Source organism: Rhincodon typus, chromosome 14, assembly GCF_021869965.1.
Source record: "Rhincodon typus isolate 14 chromosome 14, sRhiTyp1.1, whole genome shotgun sequence".
Lineage (NCBI taxonomy): Eukaryota > Metazoa > Chordata > Chondrichthyes > Orectolobiformes > Rhincodontidae > Rhincodon > Rhincodon typus.
In genome coordinates, this window is record NC_063345.1 from 38,479,445 (window position 1) to 38,506,684 (window position 27,240).

At 41.4% G+C, this 27,240-nt stretch overlaps 1 long non-coding RNA gene across 1 annotated transcript in view; it reads right to left on the bottom strand.

Moving 5' to 3' along the window:
* Positions 1–2,306: 2,306 nt before the first annotated feature.
* LOC125484842 overlaps positions 2,307–27,240 on the bottom strand; it is a 203,729-nt gene continuing 178,795 nt past the window's right edge. The window contains exon 3 of the long non-coding RNA XR_007263665.1: positions 2,307–2,732. This is a non-coding gene — a long non-coding RNA (uncharacterized LOC125484842). The remainder of the gene's footprint in view (positions 2,733–27,240) is intronic.

Genomic DNA, 27,240 nt, shown 5'->3' on the forward strand with positions numbered 1-27,240 from the left:
ATACCTTAAGGAGTCCTATCCATAATGTTAATTGATGGTCTGAATGGAGAAGCAAGAGAGATAGGAGCCAGAATCAATGGAGGCTCAGCAGTTCCATTAACTAAACATTACTTGAGGTGCCAGGAGCAGCAGAATAATTGGAAATGCTTATACTATATTTGTAAAAAAAAATTGTCATAAATGGACTAATGCTAATTGGAATACTTGTGGCTATCACAAAACATGAGTTGCGCATGTTCTACCCAAACAACTATACTAAATCAGTGGCATTTCTATAACATGGAAATAAATAGAAATTGTACACATTTTTACGTGATGATATTTTTGCTCCATTTTACAGACTGCTCATCCAAAAAAGAGCAGTTCATGCTGTTGATAATGAATTAGCTATGACAGATACAGGAGAACTATAATAGACTGGTCCAACTGTTTAAACCAATGTTTAAAACTCATTTTTATGGATCTTGCACTGTTCATTATATTTGAATAACAATATTTGCCATTTTGGTGCTGTGAGTTCAATGATCAAGGAAAAATATTATCCTGGCCCATTACAAAGGATGCAATAAAAATTTTTTAATTGGTGTATTTTTCCCTTTACTGTACAGAAATTTTGTGCCTTATTTTGAACCGATTCTCTCTGTTTTGCTTGTAATAATTACTCAATCATTTCTTTGGACTGTTACTGCAGTGAATCTGCATTAATTCCTTTTGAAGAAGGCTGTTCATCATCTTTCCAACAATCACATTGCATGGGAAACCTAAAGAATGAAGCCATTTGATCCAAAGTGCATGAGTTGTCTGTTTGAAAGAGCTATTCAATGAGTTCCATGATCTTGCCCTCTTCCTGTTGCCTTGCAAGTTTTCCTACTTCAAACCAAAATGTAATTTGGGAAAATTGGTCTGAAACCAGTTACTCAAAAACAAATCGGTGTCAGAGAAATGGGAGAAATGCAAGGATGTGAGAGTAAATCTCAGAATGAAAATATTCCCACAAAGAAATTAGGATGAAACTCCCAAATCTCAAAAAGTTAACAAAAAGGAGAAGTTTAAGTGAGAACTAAGACCTCAAACCTGTACAAAGTTACTTGAGCTACTAGCGCATTCAACCTTAGAATCATAATCATAATGGCCCAGAATGAGGTCATTCAGCTCATTGTCTGTGGACTAAACTGTTATTCCATTTCCTATTCTTATACCTGCAGCTCTGAAAGTCTATTTCTCAAAAGTTCCCATCTAATTTCCTTATAAATCATCCTTCTCTGCTTTTACCACCTGTTTTAGCAGAGAGTTTCAGATCATTACTATTCACAGTGCGAAAGTGTTCTCTCTTACAACCCCAAACCCCACCCAACCTCACTTCTTTTCACCATACCATACATCTGTGTTCCCTAGTGCTTGTACAATCAGGTAATGCAAACAACTTTTTCTTTGCTTTTTCTGCTTTAAACAAACCTGTCATAATCTTGTACATCTCTATCAAATTCCAAATAATCTCCTTTGATCTAAGGAGCAAACATCCCTCATAGCTGGAACCATTCTGGTAAAATTTCACTTGGACCTTTTCAAGCACATTCTCAGCCTCCTTATTGTGTGGTGACTAGAATTGAATACAATATATTTCTTGTTAGGCCACAATTAATGGTGCAACCTATGAAGCCTAAGATCCCATATGCTTTGTGAACAACTCTCTCAATATGTCTGACCATGTTCTAAGATGCACATGTACTTCCTTTAGGATTGCATATCACTAACCCTTCAGTTAAAATGTATCACCTCACACTTCTGTGTAAAGTTTCATCTGTTATCTGCCTGCCTATTCTGATGGCCTAACCATGTCCTGCTCCACTGGGAGAGGATGGCAGTAAGAAGTAACGGTGGAGGATTCTGGGAGAAGTCGGCTCACTCACCACGACTGAGAAGGAGATTGTGAAGGTCCTTGTGCCAAAGAGCAGTGAGCTGGAGAAGGAGAGAGAGTTTCAGATATCTGGAATTGGGATCTCCTCTAATGAGGGAGGGATCTGTACAAGGAGCATGGATTGAACCTAAACTGGAAGGGCACCAATGTCCTTACAATGAGGTTTGCTAGTGCCACTCAGGAGAGTTTAAGTGCATGTGGTGGGGGTGAAAACCAAGCAGTAGGCAAGCATGTGCAATTATTGAGAAGATAGGAGTTCAGTCAAGTAAGTCAAATAGGAAGAGCAGGCAGAACCAGGTTAATGAACATGGCAGGACTGGTAGTTCGAAGTCTATTTATTTCGATGGTAGGAGTATAATTGGTAAAGTAGATGAGCTTAGAGCTTGAATTAATACATGGAACTACATGTACATTGTGGGGGTTTGAAAGACTTTATTTCAATGCTATCCTCGTATTGTCTGTACTGACCATCTTGATGTTGTATGTCTTGAGGCAGTTCAGAATTGAAGATTATCTTCAGTATTCCAGTCACCCTAATGGGAGATATGACCTGCGCATCGAAGTTTTTTTTTGCAGGGTGTTCGCGATGCTATTGAGCTCAACATGATGATGGCCCTCATTGTTTGTGTGACTTTGTTGGCATCCTCGAGATCCTGATCCCAGATATTTTTGAAAATAGCTGTCAGCAAACTCAGTGTTACTACACTTTCAAATTTTTGCTGGAATTCTACCATAGCCAGGGTTGCCTTATTTGATTACATTTAACAATTCTTCACATGAAGGAGGAAGCAATTAGCTTTTCTTTCCCAGGCACCTGTGAAATTTGATACAGAGAATTTGTTAAGAAGTGGCAGTCTTTGTTTAGGAGACACAAGTTAGTGCTCACATCACCTTCCCACTGCAATTATCTCATCAATGATTAATTCATTACCATCAGGTGTATGGATAGGAGCAAAGATTATGGTGGTTGGCCATATGCTGTCTTCAGCACATTAAAAATTGACAAAAAGGGAGCAAAAGGAGTGTCAAGAAGAGTTTCCACTTCTCATAATGAATCATCAACATGAGACTCCAAAAGACACAGCTGAAAAGAAACAGTGAAAGCATCAGAAAGTACATTTAGAACAGGACTACAGAATCTGACAGGCCTCTGAATTTGTTCAAGCTAAAAATAAACAAATTTAAAGAAATATAGTGAATGAATCTAGCAAAAGAAGAAAAGTCAGGAAAAGGTAAAGATTTAACAGGAAAAGAACACAGTAATTAGACCATAATTTTGGCAGAAAGATTTCTAAGGGCCACAGTCAGAAAATCTTAGTTAAAATTTGTGAAGAAGAAAGTGCTTGATGTTTTAGCATTTAAAAGGTGGGAAATCATTGATTTTACCTGTGGAACAGCGAGAAAGCTTTTTTGTTAATTCAGTTGTAGGGTGTGGGTATCGCTTTCTGGCCAGTATTTATTACCCATCTTGGTTACCCTTGAAAAAGGTGGTGGTGAGCTGCCTTCTTGAACAGTTGTATTCCACCTGCTATAGGTTGACTCACATTGCCCTTAATTCTAGGATTTTGACCCAGCGACAGTGAAGGTAGTACACAGTGCTGCTAGTGAGCGTCAGTGGTGGAGAGAGTGGATGCTTGGTAGATGCGGTGCCAATCAAGCAGGTTGCTTTGTCCTGCATGGTGTCAAACTTCTTGAGTGTTGTTGGAGTTGCACCCATCCAGGCAAGTGGAGTGTATTCCGCGCCTGATGTATGCATTGTAGATGATCAACAGGCTTTGGGGAGTCAGGAGATAAGTTACTTGCCACAGTTTTTCTAACCTCTGACCTGTTCTTGTATCCACTGTATTTAGGTGGCAAATCCAATTGAATTTCTGGTCAATCATAACTCCCAGGATGTTGATATTGGGGTGTTCATTGATGGTAACCGTATTGAACGTCAAGGGTGGTGGTTAGATATTTTCTTACTGCCTAAAATTTGTATGGTTCAAATGTTACTTGCCACTTGTCGGGCCAAAATTGGATATCATAAAGATCTTGTTGCATTTGAACACGGGACTGCTTCAGGATCTGAGGACTTGCGAATGGTGTTGAACACCATGCAAACATTAGTGAACATTTCTAATTCTGACCTTCTGATGGAGCGAAGATAATTGATGAAGCAGTTAAAGATGCTAGTGCTGTAAATGTATTGGAAGATCTTGGCTAGGAGAGTGCCGAGTTCTGGAGGACAAGTGTTCTATACTATTACTGTAGTCTGGGCCCATAGCCTTTGCAATATCCAGTGCTTCCAACTTGATATCACATGGAGCAAATTGAATTGGCTGAAGACTGATAACTGTGATGCTGGGGTCCACTGGAGGAGGCTGAGATGGATCATCTACTTGGCACCTTTAGCTGCTTAAGATAGCAAAACCATAGAAGAAGTAGTTCATGACCATTTAGATTGCTTACAAAAAGTCAGAAATACCCTGAAAGTGGCAAGAAAACACAGTAGGCAGTACAGAGATGCAGTACTAAAATGAAACAAATTTGAAAAGCCTGAAAGCAGTAAATTCTTACAGCACATTTTTTTTTCTTTATTCATTGACAGGATGAGGGTGTTGCTGGCTAGGCAGCATTTAATACCCATGCCTAATTACCTAGATGGCAGTTAAGAGGGAACCACATTGGTGTAGGTCTGGAATCACATGTAGACCAGACCAGGTAATGATGGCGGTTTTCTTCCCAAAAGGACATTAGTGAACTAGTGAATCCAACACTGGATTCATGGTCATCATTAAATTCTTAATTCCAGATATTTCTTGAGTTCAAATTCCACCATCTGCTGTGGCGGGATTCAAATCCAGGTCTCCAGAACGTTATCTTGGTCTCTGGATCGACAGCTCAGCGATGAAACCACTGGGCCATTGCTTCCCCTGATACTTCCACTTGGTACAATTTAAAGTTTTATTAAATAATTTTCTATACTGTAATAGCAATGGAGAGTACAAAAACTCTGGCTCACAAAGGAAATGTTGTTTACAGTCTAGGAAGCGCTATAGCCTTTCAATTTAAAACCACATTCAGAACACAAGCTTAAGGAGCAGATTGTGAACACAGTGAGATGATAGTGTAACTTTACAGTAATTAGAATAGTGAGTACATTGAGGAAAAATAGGATACTATATATTATGACGATGCTGTGACTTTAAGAAGTTATTTTGTCCTGGTTTTGATTTGAAGAGATGTTGTAAGGCAGAGGCGCTGAGCAGTCTACCAGAACTACTAGGGTAAACAGTTTGAGAGGACCTGGGCTTTTTTTTTTTTTTACAAACAGGCTGAATTGGTGTGGCCAGTTCTCATTGATCAGTATTTCTGGGTTTTTAGGTTTAGCTTTAAGCAGAACCTGTGGAAATCTCAACTGAGTTGGAAGCTTCAGTGAATGTCTCCTGGCTGCTATTTTCTGTGAATTTTCTCTTGATATTTTTTCCCTCAGGTTGGAGGAACTGCATGTGAGAATCCGTGTCCGAATTTTGCTTTTTGCTAAGGTGTAATTTACGTGATTTTACTATATTGGAACTATATTGGTTAATTAGTAATAGTTACTGTATCTTTTATTCTGTTAAGTTTTACAATAGAGTTGTTATTCTAAATTCCTCTTTCTTTGGTTGTATTTTAACTATGGTGTTTAAATAAATTGTATTTTGCTTAACGTTGAGTAGTTTGAGCAGTCTCATTGCATCTGAAACAGGCACTTTGCATTTGCCTTTTATAATAAGAACAATCTAGGGTCTAGGTTGGCTTGTTAAAACACTTTGAGGGGGTCTGGCCTGGTATAGCAATATTTACCAACAGACCAAGGTCAAGAAAGGACCATACGGAACATAAAATTGGATTTCATGGAGTCACCAGTTCTTAAGATACTAAACTGCCTCAAAATTAAACACGAAAATTAAAACTAACCAAACTAATGTGCTATTAAAATTCAAAAGTTGAAATTGTAGATGATGTTATTAATAGACAAAGTACAGATGCCCTGAAAGCTTTTGACAATTACTTCAATTTAAAAATAAATAAAATTTTTGAACAAGCAAGATTTAATAGAAATGTCAGCTTTCAGGAAAAGCTGTAGACAACTTTGTTAATGACCTCCATAGATTGATGAAAAAAATGTGAACATGGAGCTTTGAAATCAGGGGTCTTAAGAGACAGAATTGTTGTTGGAATACTTGATGAAACATTCAGAGCAATATTTAACTTTGGAGAAAACTATTCAAAGCTGCTGGAAACAGAAACCAGAAAAACTCATAGACAAATCCTGAGAGGAGAAAACCAGCAGTAATTCAAGAGGGCAACATGGCCTAATCACTTCTTTTATAAAGTATGGACAATCCAAAGAGGCACTTGAGAAATCTACTTCAAGAACAAGCCAAATACTGAATGCAAAAATCTGCTATCATTGCTGCAGGCCAAGCATAGACAATGTCCAACTGTCATGAAGGATTGCTACATATGTATAACAGTAGGTCACTTCCAGAAGATATCTAGAAGTAAGGCACAGTTTCTGAACAGTGAAAGTATTGGTGGTAACATACATAAAGGTGACTGTACTGCAGAATACTCACAACCATTGGAAAAGATGCCTGAACTGATGAGCTATCCCCATTGGAGAAGACACTTGAGGCATTGTTAGGAGAACTTATTAATCCAGACAAGCCAGAAGAGATAGAACTTTTCATCATCAATGGGTATCTTGTTGATTTTGTGCTTGATATAGAATCAGGTGTTAATGCCCTATCAGACGAAATCCGACGGCTGAAGCAGAAGTTACAATCTACAGAAATAAGTGTACAGGTGGAATAACTGTCAGAAATGTAACAATGCTGCATGTTACATGACAACGCTGCATGAGAGTTGCAAATACACATATTGTTTGCAATCAACCATCATTTTGTTTCAGACTGCATGCATATGTCATCAGAACAGTTGGAGGAAATCAATGACCTCCCAGTGAACAACAGAAGCAAACATGTGTCCAAACTCTGGTGCAGGAACAAACTGTTGTTGACTAGTCAAGAAACGACTAGCAAAGACTTTATTGAACTTCCTAGACTCATTGTGGAATCCAAACTTTGAAAAAAGTCTAGTGAGATTTACTTACATTGGCGCAAGAGAGCTGTTCATATTGTCAACACAAAGGGCATTGACTTTACAAGAATGGTAGCAAAAGTTCAATCCTCTGTTTTCAAAAAGAGAGCAGTCAATGCCAGTGACAGGGATAGTCTTGAGTGAGCAGGACTCTTTCAGAATGATGACCAACAGTCTGAAAAAGTTTACCTCATCAGTCAAACAACCACAACAGGTGACAGAAGATGCTGAGGCTTATCTACATCTTGAGTTAAATAAGCTGCATGGAACTCCATGGAGTGAGACAAATGTTTACAAATCTGAGACATGGTCAGGGAGAAGAATTTATCTGGTCTAAGTGTTCAGGATATTACAAAATAGTATATAAAAAAATGCAGTACATAAGTCTGAATGACTCCATGAGAGCTCTAACATATGGAAATCATAGAACATAGAACATAGAACATAGAACATTACAGCGCAGAACAGGCCCTTCGGCCCTCGATGTTGCGCCGACCTGTGAAACCAATCTGAAGCCCATCTAACCTAAACCATTCCATTATCATCCACATGTTTATCCAATGACCATTTAAATGCCCTTAAAGTGGGTGAATCTACTATTTTTGCAGGCAGGGCATTCCACGCCCTTACTACTCTCTGAGTAAAGAACCTACCTCTGACATCTGTCCTATATCTATCACCCCTCAATTTAAAGCTATGTCCCCTCATGCTAGCCATCACCATCTGAGGAAAAAGGCTCCCACTGTCCACCCTATCTAATCCTCTGATCATCTTGTATGTCTCTATCAAGTCACCTCTTAACCTTCTTCTCTCTAACGAAAACAGCCTCAAGACCCTCAGCCTTTCCTCATAAGACCTTCCCTCCATACCAGGCAACATCCTGGTAAATCTCCTCTGCACCCTTTCCAATGTTTCCACATCCTTCCTATAATGCGGTGACCAGAACTGTACGCAATACTCCAAGTGCGGCCGCACCAGAGTTTTGTACAGCTGCAACATGACCTCATGGCTCCGAAACTCAATCTCTCTACCAATAAAACCTAACATATGGTACGCCTTCTTAACAACGCTATCAACCTGGGTGGCAACTTTCAGTGATCTATGCACATGGACACCGAGATCTTTCTGCTCATCCACACTACCAAGAATCTTACCATTAGCCCAGTACTCTGTATTCCTGTTACTCCTTCCAAAGTGAATCACCTCACACTTTTCCTCATTAAACTCCATTTGCCACCTCTCAGCCCAGCTCTGCAGCTTATCTATGTCCCTGTGTAACCTGCAACATCCTTCCGCACTATCCACAACTCCACCAACTTTGGTGTCATCCGCAAATTTACTAACCCATCCTTCTACGCCCTCATCCAGGTCATTTATAAAAATGACAAACAGCAGTGGCCCCAAAACAGATCCTTGAGGTACACCACTAGTAACTGAACTCCAGGATGAACATTTCCCATCAACCACCACCCTCTGACTTCTTACAGCTAGCCAATTTCTGATCCAAACCGCTAAATCACCCTCAATCCCATGCCTCCGTATTTTCTGCAATAGCCTACCATGGGGAACCTTATCTAACGCTTTACTGAAATCCATATACACCACATCAACCGCTTTACCCTCATCCACCTGTTTGGGCACCTTCTCGAAGAACTCAATAAGGTTTGTGAGGCACGACCTACCCTTCACAAAACCGTGTTGACTATCCCTAATCAAATTATTCCTTTCTAGATGATTATAAATCCTATCTCTTATAATCCTTTACCCACAACCAAAGTAAGGCTCACTGGTCTATAATTACCAGGGTTGTGTCTACTCCCCTTCTTGAACAAGGGGACAACATTTGCTATTCTCCAGTCTTCTGGCACTATTCCTGAAGACAATGACGACATAAAGATCAAAGCCAAAGGCTCTGCAATCTCCTCTCTAGCTTCCCAGAGAATCCTAGGATAAATCCCATCCGGCCCAGGGGACTTATTTATTTTCACATCTTCCAGAATTGCTAACACCTCCTCCTTATGGACCTCAATCCCGTCTAGTCTAATAGACTGTATCTCAGTATTCTCCTCGACTACATTGTTCATGAGTACGCTGTTTCATTTAAGACATAAAACTGTAACAATGCAGAATTATGTTTTATCTAATTTAATGTTTAAGGTAAGATGATATATTTGAAAACAAAAACACAAAGAAAAAGTACTTAAAAGATTTATGTAGTATATTTCATGGCTATAAGAGGTCCTACAGATGTTGTACAGCTAATAGAATACATTTAAATTGTAAAAATACAGCAATCTTCATAAGTCACTCTGATAATCTCCAGGTGATCTGTTTTTGACATACTGATGGACTGATGGACACTAGCTCTGCTCTTCTTCTAATACATAGGTATAAAAGATTCCTTGGTGCTAAGAGGTTTGAAGTTTAATTCAAACATGGTATCTCTAACAGTGAAACACTCTCTTGTACTATCAGCTTTGATGATTTTTAAGTCCTGGCATGAGATCTGAAGAAGAGTCTAGGCCCGAAACATCAGCCTTCCTGCTCCTCTGATGCTGCTTGGCCTGCTGTGTTCATCCAGCTCTACACCTTGTTATCTCAGATCTTTAAGCAGGTTGTGTCTAGAATCAGAGCTGGGTGGCAGCATGCACTTTGGCATCACTGATGTCTACACCTCACTTCTATCTTTACCCAAAAGAATGAGAATAAAGGTATGGAACCAGGTTTGGGGTGGGGGGGGGGGGGGTGTGCTGGTACTGCGAGGTGCTTAAGCACATTGATATAGGGAAGGACAAGGTACTGGAGGTATTGGCAGGTTTTAAAGTGGACAAATATCCAGATTCAGATGAATTGTGGGAAACAGGGGAAGAGATTGCAAGGGCACGGACCAAAATTTTTAATTCCTGTCTAGCCACAGGGGAAGTGCCAGAGGTATGGAGAACATGTAATGTGGTTCCGATATTTAAGAAGTATTGTAAAGACAAGTCAGCGAGCTACAGACCAGTGAGTCTCACGTCAGTGGTAGAGAAAGTATTGGAGAAAATTCTGAAGGAGAGCACTTCTCTCCATATGGAGAGACAAGAGGGAGGTTATGCCTAACAACTTTGATCCAATGTTTTGAGGTTGTGACCAGGTGTGTAGATGTGGGTAATGCAGTTGATGTAGTTTATACAAATTTTAGCAAAGCCTTTGACAATGTCCCATATAGAAAACTTACCATGAAGGCAAATGCACATGGGATACAGTATAATTTGATAAAGTGGATTCAAAATTAGTGCAGTAATAGGAGACAGAGGGTGGTGACAGAAGACTGCTTTAGTTATGGGAAGCCAGTGTCCATTAGCATATCACAAGGATCTGTACTGGGTCCCACGTTATTTGCCATTTATATAAATGACATAGGTGATTGTGTGGGGGTTGGATTAGCAATTTTGAGAATGACAGAAAGTTTGATCGGGTGGGTAACAGTAGGTTGAGTATCTTGGGCTGCAAAAAGAGAAAATGGGATGGTCAAATGAGCAGATAAATGGCAGAGGGAATTTAAACCTAAGAAGTAAGGTGATATATAGAACAAAGAACAAAGAAAATTACAGCACAGGAACAGGTTCTTCGGTCCTCCAAGCCTGCGCCGATCCAGATCCTCTATCTAAACCTGTCGCCTATTTTCCAAGGATCTGTATCCCTCTGCTCCCTGCCCATTCATGTATCTGTCTAGATACATCTTAAATGATGCTATCGTGCCTGCCTCTACCACCTCCGCTGGCAACACATTCCAGGCACCCACCACCCTCTGCGTAAAGAACTTTCCACGCGTATCTCCCTTAAACTTTTCCCCTCTCACCTTGAAATCGTGACCCCTAGTAATTGAGTCCCCCACTCTGGGAAAAAGCTTCTTGCTATCCACCCTGTCTATACCTCTCATGATTTTGTAGACCTCAATCAGGTTCCCTCTCAACCTCCGTCTTTCTAATGTGAATAACCCTAATCTACTCAACCGCTCTTCATAGCTAGCGCCCTCCATACCAGGAAACATCCTGGTGAATCTCCTCTGCACCCTCTCCAAAGCATCCACATCCTTTTGGTAATGTGGCGACCAGAACTGTACGCAGTATTCCAAATGTGGTTGAATATGTTGGAAGGAATAACTTGATAAGGAAGCATTCAAAAAACAGCATGACACTAGAAAGTTCTGTGGAACAAATGGACCTTGGACTATTTGTTTATATATCTCTGAAGGTGGAAAGGCATGTTAGTAAGGTGGTGAAAAGGGCATGTGGGATACTTTTATCAATTGAAGCATAGATTGCAAAAGCAAGGAAGTCATTGATGGAGTTATACAGAACTTTGGTGAGACCATAGCTACAGTACCGTGCACTGTTCTGGTCATCACATTAGAGGAAGGATCTGATTGCACTGGAGGGGGTGCAGAGAAAATTCACCAGGATGCTGCTTGGATGGAAAATTTAAGTTGCGAGGAAAGGTTGGATAGGCTTGGGTTGTTTTCACTGGAGCAGAGAAGACTGAGGGGGCAATCTGATTGAGATCTACAAAATTATGAGGGACATAGGCAGAGTGGATAAAGATCAACTGTTCCCCTTAGTTGAAGGGTCAGTCATGATGGGACCTGGCTTCAAGGTGAGGGGCAGGAAGTTTAGGGAGGATGTGAAGGAAAACGTTTTTACCCAGAGGGTGCCAACAATTTGGAATGTGCTGCTTGGGAGGGTGGTAGAAGTAAACTGCCTCACATCCTTTAAAAGGTACCTGGATGAATATTTTGCACATCATAACATTCAAGGCTATGGACCAAATGCTGGTAAATGCGATTAGGTTGAAGGTCAGGTGCTTTTCACATGTTGGTGCAGACTCGATGGGCCAAAGGGCCTCTTCTGCACTGTATGATTCTATGATTTTCACTTAGTCATTCACACTTTGCAAATCGCCATGGGCAGCCATTTCTGGCAGGGCCTACTGTGGAAAGTCTGCATCAACGGAAGGAGAACTGTCCAACTTCTACTTGCTGAATATCAGCTTTAAATCCGAGGCTTATCAGGGAGGAAGAGAACGTCAGTGATACTTTGTTTTTTTATTTTTTTATTTGTTTGCGAGGCAAGGGGATTGCTGGCTAGGCCAGCATTTATTGCTTATCCCTAATTGTCCAGGGGGCAGTTAACAGTTAACAACATTGCTGAGAGAGTCTGGAGTCACATGGCCGGACTGGGTATGGATGGCAGATTTCCTTCCCTAAAGGACATCAGTAAACTGGATGGGTTGTTCATGACCGTGAAACCATTGTTAATTTATCATGTAACCAGCCACGATTTCATGCCTTATCAGTGCACTTACAAATGTATCATCCATCTCTATTCATTTGGTCTATGGCAGATTGGCAGAAGTATTGTGCTATTCATGCTGGAGAAGGATGATGAAGAAAGCAGTCATGTAAGTGGAAACTTGACTCAAAGTGCTCCTATTCTCATCTATCACACTCCTTCCCCCTCACCCCCTATCCTCAATCAGTGTCTGATATGCTGCCTTGTCCTCTGATGGCCACATCTGCCAATATGCTTGAAAGTGAAGCAGTCTTTGGTGGAATCTTCAGCAGCTCCATAACACAGCGCGCATAGATTAAAAAAAAACTCAAGGTGTACACACCATTGTGATAGGAAATCCAAGTTCAAGAAGTTATAAGTTAACAACTGTATGCACAAGTGTTATGTTGCTAAAGTTTCCTTCATTATGCCACATAAAACATCTTGATTAACATTACTTCGTTGTCTTGGTCATTACTGCAGCCCAAGTACCAACTTACCCCTTCAATCGATTCTTGAGAAAAGAAGTTTTGAGACTCAGGGAGTGAGTGAGATAAGTAAATTACATTGCTTCTTGGAGAAAATACACCAGAAAAGACTTGATGGACCTAATAAAAGGGTCTAGGCCCGAAACGTCAGCCTCTCTGCTCCTATGATGCTGCTTGGCCTGCTGTGTTCATCCAGCCCTGCACCTTGTTGTCTCGGATTCTCCAGCATCTGCAGTTCCTACTATCTCTGGATCTAATAACATGTTTCTGTGCTATAATCTTCTGTGATTCAATAATGTGAAGTAAGTTTGATCAGCACTCAACAAATTGTGCCATGTGTTTTTTTTTTATCATCATCATACTGTCAGAAATAGGTTATTTGAAGAAGAAAGGATTGCTGACCAAGGAAGAAATGTGGACCTTGACTTGGGGAAACTCCAATGAAGAGGAATCTCAAGCAACCTTACTCGTAAGACAGGCCTAAATCTATAATTTACATAATTTAATGTTATATTGTGTTAATTTCGCTTTGATGGCGTTTTATTTTATGGAAATAGGTGATAGGTGAGGCTCCAGTAATTGGATTTGGGAAGGCTTGGAGAAAATAGCACTGTCAGGGTATAACATAAAGATGATGCTATATGTCTGTACAAGGTAAAGTTTAAGGCTGCATGGTCACAGTGCAGCAAAGGTAAGCACATAACAGCTTGCTACAAACTCACTAGTTCCTGCCTCCTGGCAAACACATTGAGCCGGGCAGCACACAAACTTCCCTTCCCTCACTCCTACTGTTCTCTTCTGACTTTCTGCTATCAGACTTACAGGAACTGCTGATAACCCAGCCTCTGCAAGCTTAGGAGGAAGACAGAGAGTGATTGCACAGCACTGATGAAGAAGTTACACTCAATTGACACTCTGACACCATCTCAGAATATTAGTTATGTGCATAGATTTGGGATCTGCAGGGCAGTGATCTGAGTTTTATTCTAGCCTCGGGTGACTGTGTGGAGTTTGCACATTCTCCCTGTGTCTGCATGGATTTTCTCTGTGTGCTCTAGTTTCCTTCCACATTCCAAAGATGTGCAGGTTAGATGGATTGGCCATGGGAAATGTAGGGTTATGGGAAATGGTGCAGGGCTGAGATGTTCTTCGGGAGGGATGGTGCAGATATGATGGGCCAAATGTTTCTTTCTGCACTGTAGGGATTCTTTTATTCTACAATTTGATGAGTCACCAAGTGCCAGTGGGTTGGAGCCACTGCATGTGTAAGGGATAGCTTTTGTGCCGACTCACTAGAGGTTGAGGATGCAGATGAGTTCTGCTACAAGAGGATCAGGTGAGGACTTCGATGGGGTGGCTTACTGTAACTGATGAACATGCACACCGAGATGCTAGTCTATTGGCTAGTCTGCCGATCTTCGGTCACTGTCATGCAGAATGGAAGAATCTGACCTCAGTGTGTGGTGTAATGATTGCTTCATGTCATTTATGATGATGTAACTGATCACATGACTCTGACATTAGTAAGACAGATGACCCCAGTCTAAAATGACTATCTAGAGAGAGGTCTTAGACACTTATACTGGAGAGCTGTATTTGATAACCTAAATTCAGATGCAAGATGCCGCAAGGCTTTGTTGTGAAGCTGGAGCCCTCTCTGTACACCTCCTGCCCCTACCACACCCGTGCAGATGTGGATGTGACAATGATAGTTGAATCAAATATTTTGCAGTGTGTGGTAGTCATAGTTCCAATTTCTACTGCCTCTCAGGCAAAATCCACATAGTTTTACTGATCTGAAGTGGACACTCAGATGTAGGTCATAAAGATCCCTTCCTTTAACCTCTGCTTCCATCCTTTACCCTTTCTTGCAGAGCAACAATGCTTGTTCTCACCTTCTATGCCACTAGACTCTGTATTCATCTTCCTCTGCCATATCTATCACCTCTAACATGATGTCACTCCCAAACAAACCTTCCACTCTGCTTCCAACATTCTGAAATGACCATTCACTCCATAACACCCTGTACCCTTCTCAGAACCCTTTCAGAGCAAACATAGGAAATGTAACAGCTACTCTTTCTCTCCTCATCATCCAAGGTCCCAAACATTCATTCATTGCTAAGCAGCTAATTGTATGCATTTTTTTTTCCAATTAAGTACACTGTATTCACTTCTTACAATGTGATCTCCTCTACACTGTGGAGACAACATGCAGATCTGGTGACCAGTTTACAGAGCACCGCTATTCAGTCTGTAAGCATGATTTTGAACTTCCAGTGGTTTGCTGTATCCCTCTGAACTAACTGTACTACATGCTGTCAGATTCAACTCTGACTTTGTAATCAAATGCACCAACAAAGTGATTTTATCTGGCATACTGATCTCTACATTGCAGAGACTGAATGCCAGCTCTGAGACAGCTCCTCCTATCGCCCCTTGGATCATGATGCCACCATCGAGCATTGGGCCATTGTGTCCACCGTGGTCACTGATCTCATTTCATCCAGTGATCTCCCCTCTACTGTCTCCAAGTTCATAGTTCTCCAACCCCACACAACCCACTTCTAACTGTTTCCCAAAAGGCACAAACAAGACTGCCTGGGCAGACACAGAGGTTCTGCCTGCTTCTGCCCCACAGAACCTATCTCTTCCTACAACTTGATATTTTTTCTCCCTTTGTCCAGTCCCTTCCACTTATATCCACAATTTTTCTGATGCTTTACATCAGTTTCATAATTTTCAGTTCGTGGACTCCAGTCACCTCCTTTTCACCATGGACATACAATCTCTTTACACATCCACCTCTCATCAGGATGATCTCAGGTCGCTCTACTTCATCCTGGAGAAAAGGCCTGAAATGTCCCCATTCACCACCACCCTCCTCCACCTGGTCGAGCTCATCCTCACTTTGAATAACTTCTCCTTTAACTCCTCTCACTTTCTTCAGATCAAAGGTGTGGCTATGGGTACCCACATGGGCACCAACTATGCCTGTCTCTTTGTGGGGTACATGGAATATTCCTTGTTCCAGTCCTATTCTTGCCCGTATCCTCAACTCTTTCTCCAGTACAGCAATGACATAGTTGGTGTTGCTTCCCTCTCTCATGTTGAATTGGAAAAATTGATCAATTTCACTTCCAATTTCCAACCCACTCTTACCTTCACCTCGTCCATCTCTGAATCCTCCCTTCCCTCCCTTGGCATCTCTGTTTCCATTTCTTGGGATAGGCTGGCCACCAATGTTGATTACAAACCCACCGACTCCCACAGTTACGTGGGCAATACATCCTCACACCCTGCTTCCTGTAAAGACTCTGTTCCATTATCCTACTTTGTCTGTCTCCATCACATCTGTTCTGATGATGCCAGCTTCCACAAAAAGCCTTCCAAAGTTTCCATCTTTTTCCTCAATTGAGGATTGCCCAGCATCATGGTTGACAGAGGCCTCAGCCATGTTCAACCCATCCCTTCATCTCTACTTTTGCACCCCATAACAGCAAAAATGTCCCCTGGTACTCATATACCATCCTACCAGCTTCCGCATCCACATTCCCCTCCCCTCTTTTTTCTGCCTTCCATTCCCTCTGGGACACCTTTGTCTATTCCTCCTCCACTTCCAACATGTCCCCAACCCACATGGCATTTTCCCTCAATCACAGAAGGTGTAACACCTGCCTGTTTACTTCCTCCCTCCTCATTATCCAAGGATCCAGTCGCACCTTCCAAGTGAAGCAATGATTTACCTGCACTTCTCTCAATCTAGTCTACTGCACTTGCCGCTTACAATGTGGTCTCCTCTACACTAGGGAAATAAAGTGCAGACAACAAAAACAGGAACAAAAACAAAGTTGCTGGAGAAGCTCAGCAGGTCTGGCAGCATCTGTGAAGGTAAAAACAGAGTTAATGTTTTGGGTCTGGTGACCCACAGAAACAACCTATCGTTAACCTCTAGAGATAACATGGTGTAGAGCTGGATGAACACAGCAGGCCAAGCAGCATCAGAGGAGCAGGAAGGCTGACGTTTCGGGCCTAAAACTCTAATGGTCCCATTAGCAGCTACTGATTCTCTCAGGTTGACCTTTACCCACTCCTTTATCTGCCCAACTGCTGTTCTCCCTCTCTGAGCTCCAGCTCTACCTATTGTTTACTCCTCCCCCACCCCATTTCAGTATGTATACAAAACATTTCCTGGCTACAATCAGTTCTGAACCCAAAACACTAACACTGCTTTCTCTTCACAGATGCTGCCAGACCTGTTGAGTTTCTCTAGCAATTTCTGCTTTGTTTCAAAGCTTTCCCACTTTTCCTCATTCTCCTTCTCCACTATTCCCCTCCCTCTTTTGTCTCCTCTACTACTCTCTCCTTTTTATCCTTATTGTCTCTTGCTGTTCATATTACTTCTTTCTCTCCTCTCCATATTTCCTGTTTGAAAGTCTCTCCTCTTCTGATTCCTTCTGTACTCTTATACTTTTGCCAAGCCCTCTTCCCTTCTTCTTCTATTTGGTTGCTTATGGGAATTTGTTGTGCACAAATTGACTGCACACTTCCTACTTTACACAAGTGACTGCATTTTGGAATTGCTGCATTGACTGTAATGTATCTTGGCACATTCTGTTGTATGAAAGAAACTATTACCCTTTCTTTTGAAAATTACACAATCTTTGTTTGTTCCTTTGCCTCACTTTCCTATCATCTTTCCCCCTTCGTACGCCTGTCCCTTCTTCTCCTTGCCCTATTTGCTTCCCTTCCCATATTGCAACTGGAGCCACTGCCAGCCAATCCATGCTCATGTTTTCTCCCTCAGAGGGTTTGCCTACCTGTTGGCCAACTTAATTTTCTGACTGTTAGAGCTACGGCCGGGCACTGATTTAGTGCCTATAGCAAAACAACAGAATGGAAATGTCTTGGCCTGCCTGGCAATAGGTGAATTCTTCTTGATGTCTCTGTCCTGCTACTTGTAAAAAAATTGTCATTTCATTTCCTTCAACAAAGCATCAACACAGGAACTAGTCCACTGTTATCTGTTAAGTAAAAGTCAATCACTAACTGACAATGTGAAGGTGAAAACTTATGAGAAAGACAGATCATGGAGTTAACAGATAATAACATTATATCTCACTTCATAATTGTTAATCCTCTTGGGGTTAGATTACTGCACCAGTTAATTCTGTGACTGAAACATGTGAAACTATTGCTAATTTTTCTATTCTATTCTAGTCTAATCAATTTGCATATTTAAATGAGGAGAATTAGATGTTATCATTGTAAACATTTTCATGATAATATCGCTGTCAAGAATTTTGACTCTATTCTGATTAACATATTAGTGGAGCTCAGTATTTTTTTACATTAAAGACAGTAAAAGTGATAAATCACCAGCAGAAAAGCACTTACTCACCTACAAATACAGAAACAAAGAGGTTATCCTAAACCTATCCACCTCATTGTTTAGGATGCAGATAAAATAACGAGATTAAGGCTATGGATAAGGACAAAATAAATAATGCTAGTGATAAGGCTTTAGTTATAAAGACGTACTCAACTGATTTACATCATACAGAATTTGTTAGACAATGCAGAATTATTGTGCACTAAAATGAAGATTTAAAAAAAATCATCATACCATCACAACTAACATCCCAAAAATTAAAGAATGGTTGAGAAAAAGTATATCTTGTTGGGTGACTTCTGTACTATAGAGCAGGGAGAAATAATGAAGGAGTTTATACAAAAGCAATACTGTGAAATGATAGTACATTTACAAGTTATACCATAGATGACACGTAAATAAAAGATTACCTATTACTGTGCAAGATGAATGTTCCACTAAACAGCAAAAAAGGCAGCACTCAATGCCAAAGAGCAGGGTAAGATCATCGGGAAATACATGAAAAATCATACAGAGTACAAAGCAAATTGCTTCTCGGTAGCCTTTAGGTCATTTGCCTCCTTTATCTTCCAATGTTAGTGTCTCGTTTCCTGCTGCATCTCCTATTCATTGACTGACTTCTTATATTTCAATGCTTGTTAATAATTATAAAAACACATTGGAACTAACAACATAGGAAGAGGAAAGGATGAAATTCTGAGGACAGATTATAGGAAGTTAAAAAGTAGGTCCTCAAGGATAGTAATATCTGGATTACTCCTGGTGCCACAAGCTAGTGAGGGTAGGAATAGAAAGATACAGCAGACGAATGCTTGGCTGAGGAGCTGGTGCAGGGAGAAGAATTCACATTTTTGGATCTTTGGAATTTCTTCTGGTGCAGAAGTGACCTGTATAAGAAGTATCCATTGTACCTTAATTGGAAAGGCCTAACATACGGGCAGGGAGATTTGCTAGAGCTGCTTGGGAGGACTTAAACTTGTAAGGGTGTGTGTGTGCCTGTCTGTCTGTGGTCCAGAGAGATAGTGAGGAAAGAGATCAGTCTTAGACTGGTACAGTTGGGAAATGGAGTAAGTCAAATAGTCAGGGCAGGCAGGAACAAAGTAGAGAATGAGGTAGGATTGAAAAATTAAACTGCATTTATTTCAACGTAAGAGGCCTAACAGGTAAGGTAGATGAAGTCACGGCATTGTTAGGAACATGGGACTGGGATATCATTGCAATTACAGAGACATGGCTCAGGGATGGACAGGACTGGCAGCTTAATGTTCCAGGGTATAGATGCTATAGGAAGGATAGAAAGGGGAGCAAGAGAGAAGGGGGTGTGGCATTCTTGACCAGGGATAACATTATGGGAGGATATTCCTGGGAATAAGTCCAGGGAAGTTATTTGAGTGGAACTGAGAAATAAGAAGGGGATGATCACCTTATTAGGATTGTACTATAGGCCCCCTAGTAGTCAGCAGAAAATTGAGAAACAAATTTGTAAGGAGATCTCAGTTACCTGTAAGAATAATAGGATGATTATAGTTGGGGATTATAACTTTTCAAACATAGAATGGGAATGCCACAGTGTTAAGGGCTTTGATGGAGAGGAATTTGTTAAGTGTGTACAAGAAAATTTTCCGATTCTGTATGTGGATGTACCTACTAGAGAAGGTGCAAAGCTTGACCTACTCTTGGGAAATATGGCAGGGCAGGTGACTGAGGTGTCAGTGGGGGAGCATTTTGGGGCCAGTGACCATAATTCTATTAGTTTTAAAATAGTGATGAAAAAGGATAGACTGGATCTAAAAGTTAAATTTCTAAATTGGAGGGAGGCCAATTTTGACGATATTAGGCAAGAACTTTCAAAAGTTGATTGGCGGTGGATGTTTGCAGGTAAAGGGATGGCTGGAAAATGGGAAGCCTTCAAAAATGAGATAACGAGAGTTCAGAGACAATATGTTCCTGTTAGGGTGAAGGGCAAGGCTGGTAGGTGTAGGAAACGCTGGATGACTGGAGAAATTGAGGTTTTGATTAAGAATAAGAATGAAGCATATGTCAGGTTTAGACAGCAGAGATCGAGTGAACCCCCAGAACAGTATAAAGGTAGTAGGAGTGTACTTAGGAGGGAAATCAGGACGGCAAAAATGGGACATGAAATAGCTTTGGCAAATAGAGTTAAGAAGAATCCAAAAGGATTCTACAAACACATTAAGGTCAAAAGGGAGAGAAGATCCTTAGAGATCAGCAAGGTTGCCTATGTATGGAACTGCAGGAGATAGGGGGGATACTAACTGAGCATTTTACGTTATTGTTTACTGTGGAGAAGGGTATGGAAGATAGATAATGTGGAGAAATAAATAGCAACATCTTGAAAAATGTACATATTACAGAGGTGGTGGTGTGGGACACTTTAAAATGCATAAAGGTGGATAAATCCCTGGGACCTCATCAGGTGTATCCTAGAACTCTGTGGGAAGCTAGGGAAGTGATTGCTGGGTGCCTTACTGAGATATTTGTATCATCAATAGCCACAGGTGAGGTGCCAGATGACTGGATGTTGGCTAGCTTGGTGCCACTATTTAAGAAAGGTGGTAAGGAAAAGGCAGGGAACTATAGACCAGTGAGCCTGACATCGGTGGTGGGCAAGTTGTTGGAGGGGATCCTGAGGGACAGGATTTACATGTATTTGGAAAGGAAAGGACTGATTAGGGATAGCCAACATGGCTTTGTGCGAGGGAAATTGTGTCTCACTAACTTGATTGAGTTTTTTGAAGAATTAATAAAGAGAATTGATGAGGCAGAGCAGTGGATGTGATCGCTATGGACTTCAGTAAGGCGTTCTAGAAGGTTCCTCATGGTAGACTGGTCAGCAAGGTTAGATCACACAAAACGGAAGGAGAACTAGCTATTTGGATACAGAACTGGCTCAAAGGTAGAAGACAGAGGGTAGTGGTGGAAGTTGCTTTTCAGTCCGGAGGTCTGTGGCCAGCAGTGTGCCACAAGGATTGGTGCTGGCTCCACAGCTTTTTGTCATTTATATAAATGATTTGGATGCAAACATAGGAGGTATGTTTAGTAAGTTTGCAGATGACACCAAAATTGGAGGTGTAGTGGACAGTAAAGAACGTTACCTCACAGCACAATGAGATCTTGATCAGATATGCCAATGGGCAATGAGGAGTGGCAGATGGAGTTTAATTTAGATAAATGTGAGGTGCTGCATTTTGGAAAGGCAGATCAGGGCAGGACTTAAACACCTAACGGTAAGGTCCTGAAAAGTATTGCTGAACAAAGAGACCTTGGAGTGCAGATTCATAGTTCCTTGAAAGTGGAGTCGCAGGTAGACAGGATAGTGAAGAAGGCGTTTGGTATGCTTGCCTTTATTGGTCAGTGCATTGAGTATAGGAGTTGGTAGGCCATGTTGCAGCTGTACATGAAATTGGTTAGGACACTACTAGAATATTACATGCAGTTCTGGTGTCCCTGCTATAGGAAGGATGTAGTGAAATTTTAAAGGGTTCAGAAAAGATTTATGAGGATGTTGCCAGGGTTGGAGGGTTTGACCTATAGGAAGGGTCTATTTACCCTTGAGCATCGATGGCTGAGGAGTGATTTTATAGAGATTTATAAAATCATGAGGGACATGGATAGGTTAAATAGACAAGGTCTTTTCCCTGGAGTTGGGGAGTCCAAAACTAGATGGCATATGTTTAAGGTGAGAGGGGAAAGATTTAAAAGAGACCTAAGGGGCAACTTTCACGCAGAGGGTGGTGCATGTATGGAATGAGCTGCCAGAGGAAGTGGTAAAGGCTGGTAGAATTACAACATTTAAAAGGCATCTGGATGGGTATATGAATAGGAAGGGTTTAGAGGGATAAGTGCCAAATGCTGGCAAATGGGGCTACATTTATTTAGGATATCTGGTCAGCATGGATGAGTCAGACCAAAGATTCTATGACAATGTGATTTAGAAGTTATTTTCACTTCTTTAAAAGTTAATGCTTTATATCAATTCGAGCATGTAAATTAAGGAATTATTGCCTGACATTCATTGTATCAATTAGGTGACTGGTTTCAGGTTTGCTGTCCCTTACGAGGTACAGAGGATATAGTTGCATTAATAGAAATGCAAGAACTTGGTTATTTAAACCCAGTTTCCATCAATCTTGATCACAAAGAATATTGTAATTAGTATATGTGATGAGATCTGCCAAATTGTTAGCTACATGTTGTGGTTCTGTCCCACAGAACCATCTGGCGTGCCATGAGTGCATTCTCTACCTCTAATCTTTTCTTATTGGTATCAGTAATTTTGACCAATACCAAGAAACATTTTGACACAAACTCAATTGTGATAAACAGAATAGGCTTATTACACAGTACTTAAAGGTTAGTGACATCACATCTGAGTTACTTGTTAGTCTCTTGAGAAACATCAAACTCAGCTGAAGTGTAAGTACACATTACTGTTAACTATATGGAATTAGCACTATAACAACCACTTAGAGAACAGACAAATACACTGGTTACCTCCTCCTGGCATTAGTCCTTTATAACTTGATGGGGGAAGCTTATCTTGTGAGGCCAGTAACACTTTCAGGCAGTAATTGTCTTATTATAGAACCCCTACAGTGTGCAAACAGGCCCTTCAGCCCAACAAGTCCACACCGACCCTCAGAGCATCCCACCCAGACCTATCCCCCATAACCCACCTAATCTACACATCCCTGGACACAATGGGCAATTTAGCATGGCCAATCCACCTAGCCTGCACATCTTTGGACTATGGGACAAAACTGGAGCACCCGGAGGGAACCCACACAGACATGGGAAGAATGTGCAAACTCTACACAGACAGTTGCCAAAGGTGGAATCGAACCTGGGTTCCTGGTGCTGTGAGGCCACCGTGCTGCCCAGAACAAATTGAAAACAAGAATTTCACATATGATCAGTGTGTCTCCTAAATATGTATTTGATTATCAGCTCCTTTTGAATCTGACAGCTATTTCATTTCAGTAATTGTCCTAAAGTAATTATGAAATTACTCAAAAGAAATAAACTGTAGAAATTGGCAGGCATTGCAACTACTGTTTAGGCACAAGTGGGGCACAAAGCTCATCAATTTAGTAGATGTTGGTCCACTGTTAAATTTGAGAGACTCTCTTTGGATGTTCCCAGTGGAAGCTTAAAATCTGAATTAATTCTTGTAGATATTGTAAATATAGGATTGCATGATTGTTAAAAGGTCGAGTCCAACAATTTTGTTTGCTGATCAGCCAGACAAACATTAAGCTTGGGTCATGAATTTTCAGCTTTTATTTTAAAACAATAGACACATATCCTATAATTCCAGAGGGATTCTATAATTGATCAGTTGGATCTCCAACAGTTTACAATGCAAGAAAAACGTGAAAGGAATGATATAATTACTAAAGGGATGACGATTGAAGTGATTTGTTCCTTGGCAGGGTCAAAGAATTATTACAAATGCTACTGACCTGATTTGGCTATTTGCTGGACAATGCTGACCACATTGAATCTCTAATCTTGGTCGAGAAAGAAGCTGAACATGGGTCGGAATCATTACCAGGGCCTTATTCAGCACGGAATCATAAATCTTTCCTATTATGACCTTACCAGAGCCCAAATTTAGACCATTAAAGAGGAGAAAACATGACAATTGGATTAACAATGGTCCCTGCAGCACACAATAACAAACTAGGTTCTGCCTACAAAAGCGCAGCTACTTGTTAATCCACTGCAGTTACCTCTCACTAATCCCACATGAGTCTATCTTCTTGTAGAGTTTTTTTATTTTGTGCTAATTCTCCAATGGTTTTCTGACAATCCCCAAGTACACCGGGGAAAAGATTATTGTGGGGAAGAGGGGGAAGTGGTGGTGGTTGGGTCAGGGGTTGGGGGTGGTGGGGATGGGGGTGTCGGGGGTGGGGGTCGGGGTGGTGCATGGTCGTGGTGGTAGTTAAGTTGGGCAAACTCCTAACCTGACAGACATAACTGCTTTAGAAGGCCCCTGCCTCTGTTTTCTCACTTGGGTGTGGCTTGGGGTCAGATGGGGAAGAGTCGTAAGAGCTGAAAGAAGCAATGGCAAAGGTGGCAGGCTGCAATGCATGCCTGTATTCACATTGGAGATAGGCTGGGTTTTAATGATGAATGTCAGGCCCTCAAACCCTTACTCCTCACCAACCCCCCCAACCCCATCAAAATATCCTCCATGCCTCCATGGCCACTTCCACCTTCCTTCAGATCCTTGCGCCTCCTCCATCCTGACTTTGTTTGGGAGTGGTGATGGGTCATTTTGCATGATTTAACATTTCATTTACCTGATCTCCCTCACTTTTATGCAGGTTTTTCCAGGTAGTGGAGACAAACTAGATGGTGCCAATTTCTGACAGGAAAGTCAGAGCAGTTACTTGGCAGCGGCAGTTTGCCAGCATCTTCTCCAGCCATCCATAACGCAGGCCTACATTGACATGTTGGGTCATGCTTCACGAGCAGATTCTGTCTACATTGAGGTTGGCATTGATAAAGCACCAGCCTTAACATATCAGCATGGCACATCTTTGACTTACTTATTATACAGTCTAGCAATTCAGTATTGCACTTTGGAGTACAGCTGTATAGCTGTGTGCTACATCAATGTCACACCTACTGCAGCTTATGTAGCAATCTTTCATGTCTGAAAGTCTAAAGGTTTATGGTCAATCAGGGGGTTCCGCCACAGTCTGTCAAAGGTAGTGTCCAATTTCAGTCCAAGGGCTTGGCCAGAGTCAGTTGACTGCTTGGTTTGATCAGGTTCTGGGTATCTGTGTCAATATAGACTTAAGATTGGGCCATCATCAGTCCTGCAGGTTGAGTCCAACCAGTCCAAGGATTACAGGGATGTCAGTCAGGGAGTTGTGCAGAAATCACTCAGGGATCTAGTCCATTATCAGTGGCAGGTTAATGATGCCAGTCTTCAGTGCCAGTGTCCTGGGATGTTTCTTTCTTGGTCAGCTGCTGTGATATGTCAGTAATGTGCTAAATAGAATGTGGTCCCAAACCTAATCTCGCTGAAATCCTCACCAAGGTGAAAGTCTTGGAGTCGGTGAAGGATTCAGGAGCCAACCTTGCTGATGCATCTTCTGCAGTTTGCGTGGCTTCTTCCTCAGAGATCAAGGAATAACTGATGGCCTGAGGACTGCTCTCTCGTGGGATCAAGCTGTTTGGATCTTGCTAGTGTCTCAGGAGAATGAATGCACACTGGAGGTGAAAAAATATATTGTGGTGATAATGGGGGAGCAGTGCAACACACCACATTAACAAGTAATATTCACACTACACAAGTGTCAGGCAATAATCATCTCCAACAAGATGGAATTAAAAATCATCCAATGACAGTCAATGGTACTACCATCAATGAATTCCACACCATCAAAATTCTGACGGGTTACCATTGATCAGAAAAGGAACTGGACTAGTCCCTGGACTAGGAGTGGCACAGTGGCTCAGTGGTTAGCACTACTGCCTCACAGTGTCAGGGGTTCGGCTTTGATTCTACCTTTGGGCGAACATACATTTGGAGTTTGCACATTCTCTGTGTGTGTGTGTGTGTGTGTGTGTGTGTGTGTGTGTGTGTGTGTGTGTGTGTGTGTGTGTGTGTGTTGGGGGGGGTGGTGGTTTCTGCTGGGTGCCTCAGTATCTTCCCACAGTCCAAAGATGTGCAAGGTAGGTGGATTGGCCATGCTAAATTACCCATAGTGTTCAGGGATGTGTAGGTTAAGTGTGTTAGCCATGGGAAATGCAGGGTTACAGGGATAGGGTAGGGGGTATGGTCTGGGTGGGATGCTCTTTGGAGAGTCAGTGTGGACTTGTTGAGCCAAATGGCCTGTTCCAACTGTTTAGGGATTCTAAGGATATAAATAATGTGGCTACAAGGCTAGGAATCTTCTAGTGAGTAACTCACAGCCTGACTCTCCAAAGCCTGTCCTCCATGTACAGCCATGGAATATTCCCGATGTGCCTGGATGAGTGTGGCTCCAACAACACTCAATGTGCTTGACACCATTCAGGACAAAAATCACGTGGACAGGCATCGCATCCAGACCCTCCACCACCAATTATTGCACCTTCATCCAGACTGTGAATAATGTAATGATCATGTAGCAACTTTAGACAAGCTGACAGAGTCTGGGGTTGTGGTCTCCTCAAAATCCTAGCAAAAGAAGCCATCTCTCCTCTCCACCATCCCATTCACCAGGACTTTCAGGTGCCAGTTGTCAAAGCATTTCATTTTGCCTCCATTGTATATTGCTTTTGCAGTTATTGAAGCAAAAGAACTATGAAGGACAATTACTGGCTTGTAGCATTTGAAATAGTGGTCATTCCGAATTAAGATATGACACGGATAGTATGGATGCTGGAAGGCTCTGGCATTTACAAGAGCATTCACCACTGTGTGCAACATAGCATGAGAGTGGAGGTATGTGCATACCTAATGAGGGTGGCAGTGTAAAATTGTGAGAGAAATCTTATTAGGGCCCATGGAGAGACACCCTCCATGAAACTCTCCCAAACTGACCTCAGCCAAAGTTAGGAAAAATTTAGCCCCATGTCTTTGAAATGGAAATTTAACAATTTAATAGAGGAATAAATCAAACAATTCATAGTGAAAAATGTCTCTCCTTCAAAAACGTCATCCATAAAAATTGTAAGTATGCACAAGTGGTTAATCTGTTGTTAAGAACAAATATTTATTTCACAAAATATTATCTGTATTTGATGTAGTTAAATAACCTCTCAAGGCTGTTAATCAAACATGAACATAACCCACTACTGTGTAAAGTGGTGTGGTAGCATTTGAAACTTAGTTCAGCATTATAATGATTTCAGTTATAATGAACAATTGTGGCTCACAAGCAATGAAACTGATTGAAATTGGAAAACCAGATGGTGATGTTTTCCTAAACTACACCAGATGATCTATAAATCAATGGGCTCCAGCACAAGGTGTCTATTTTTCTA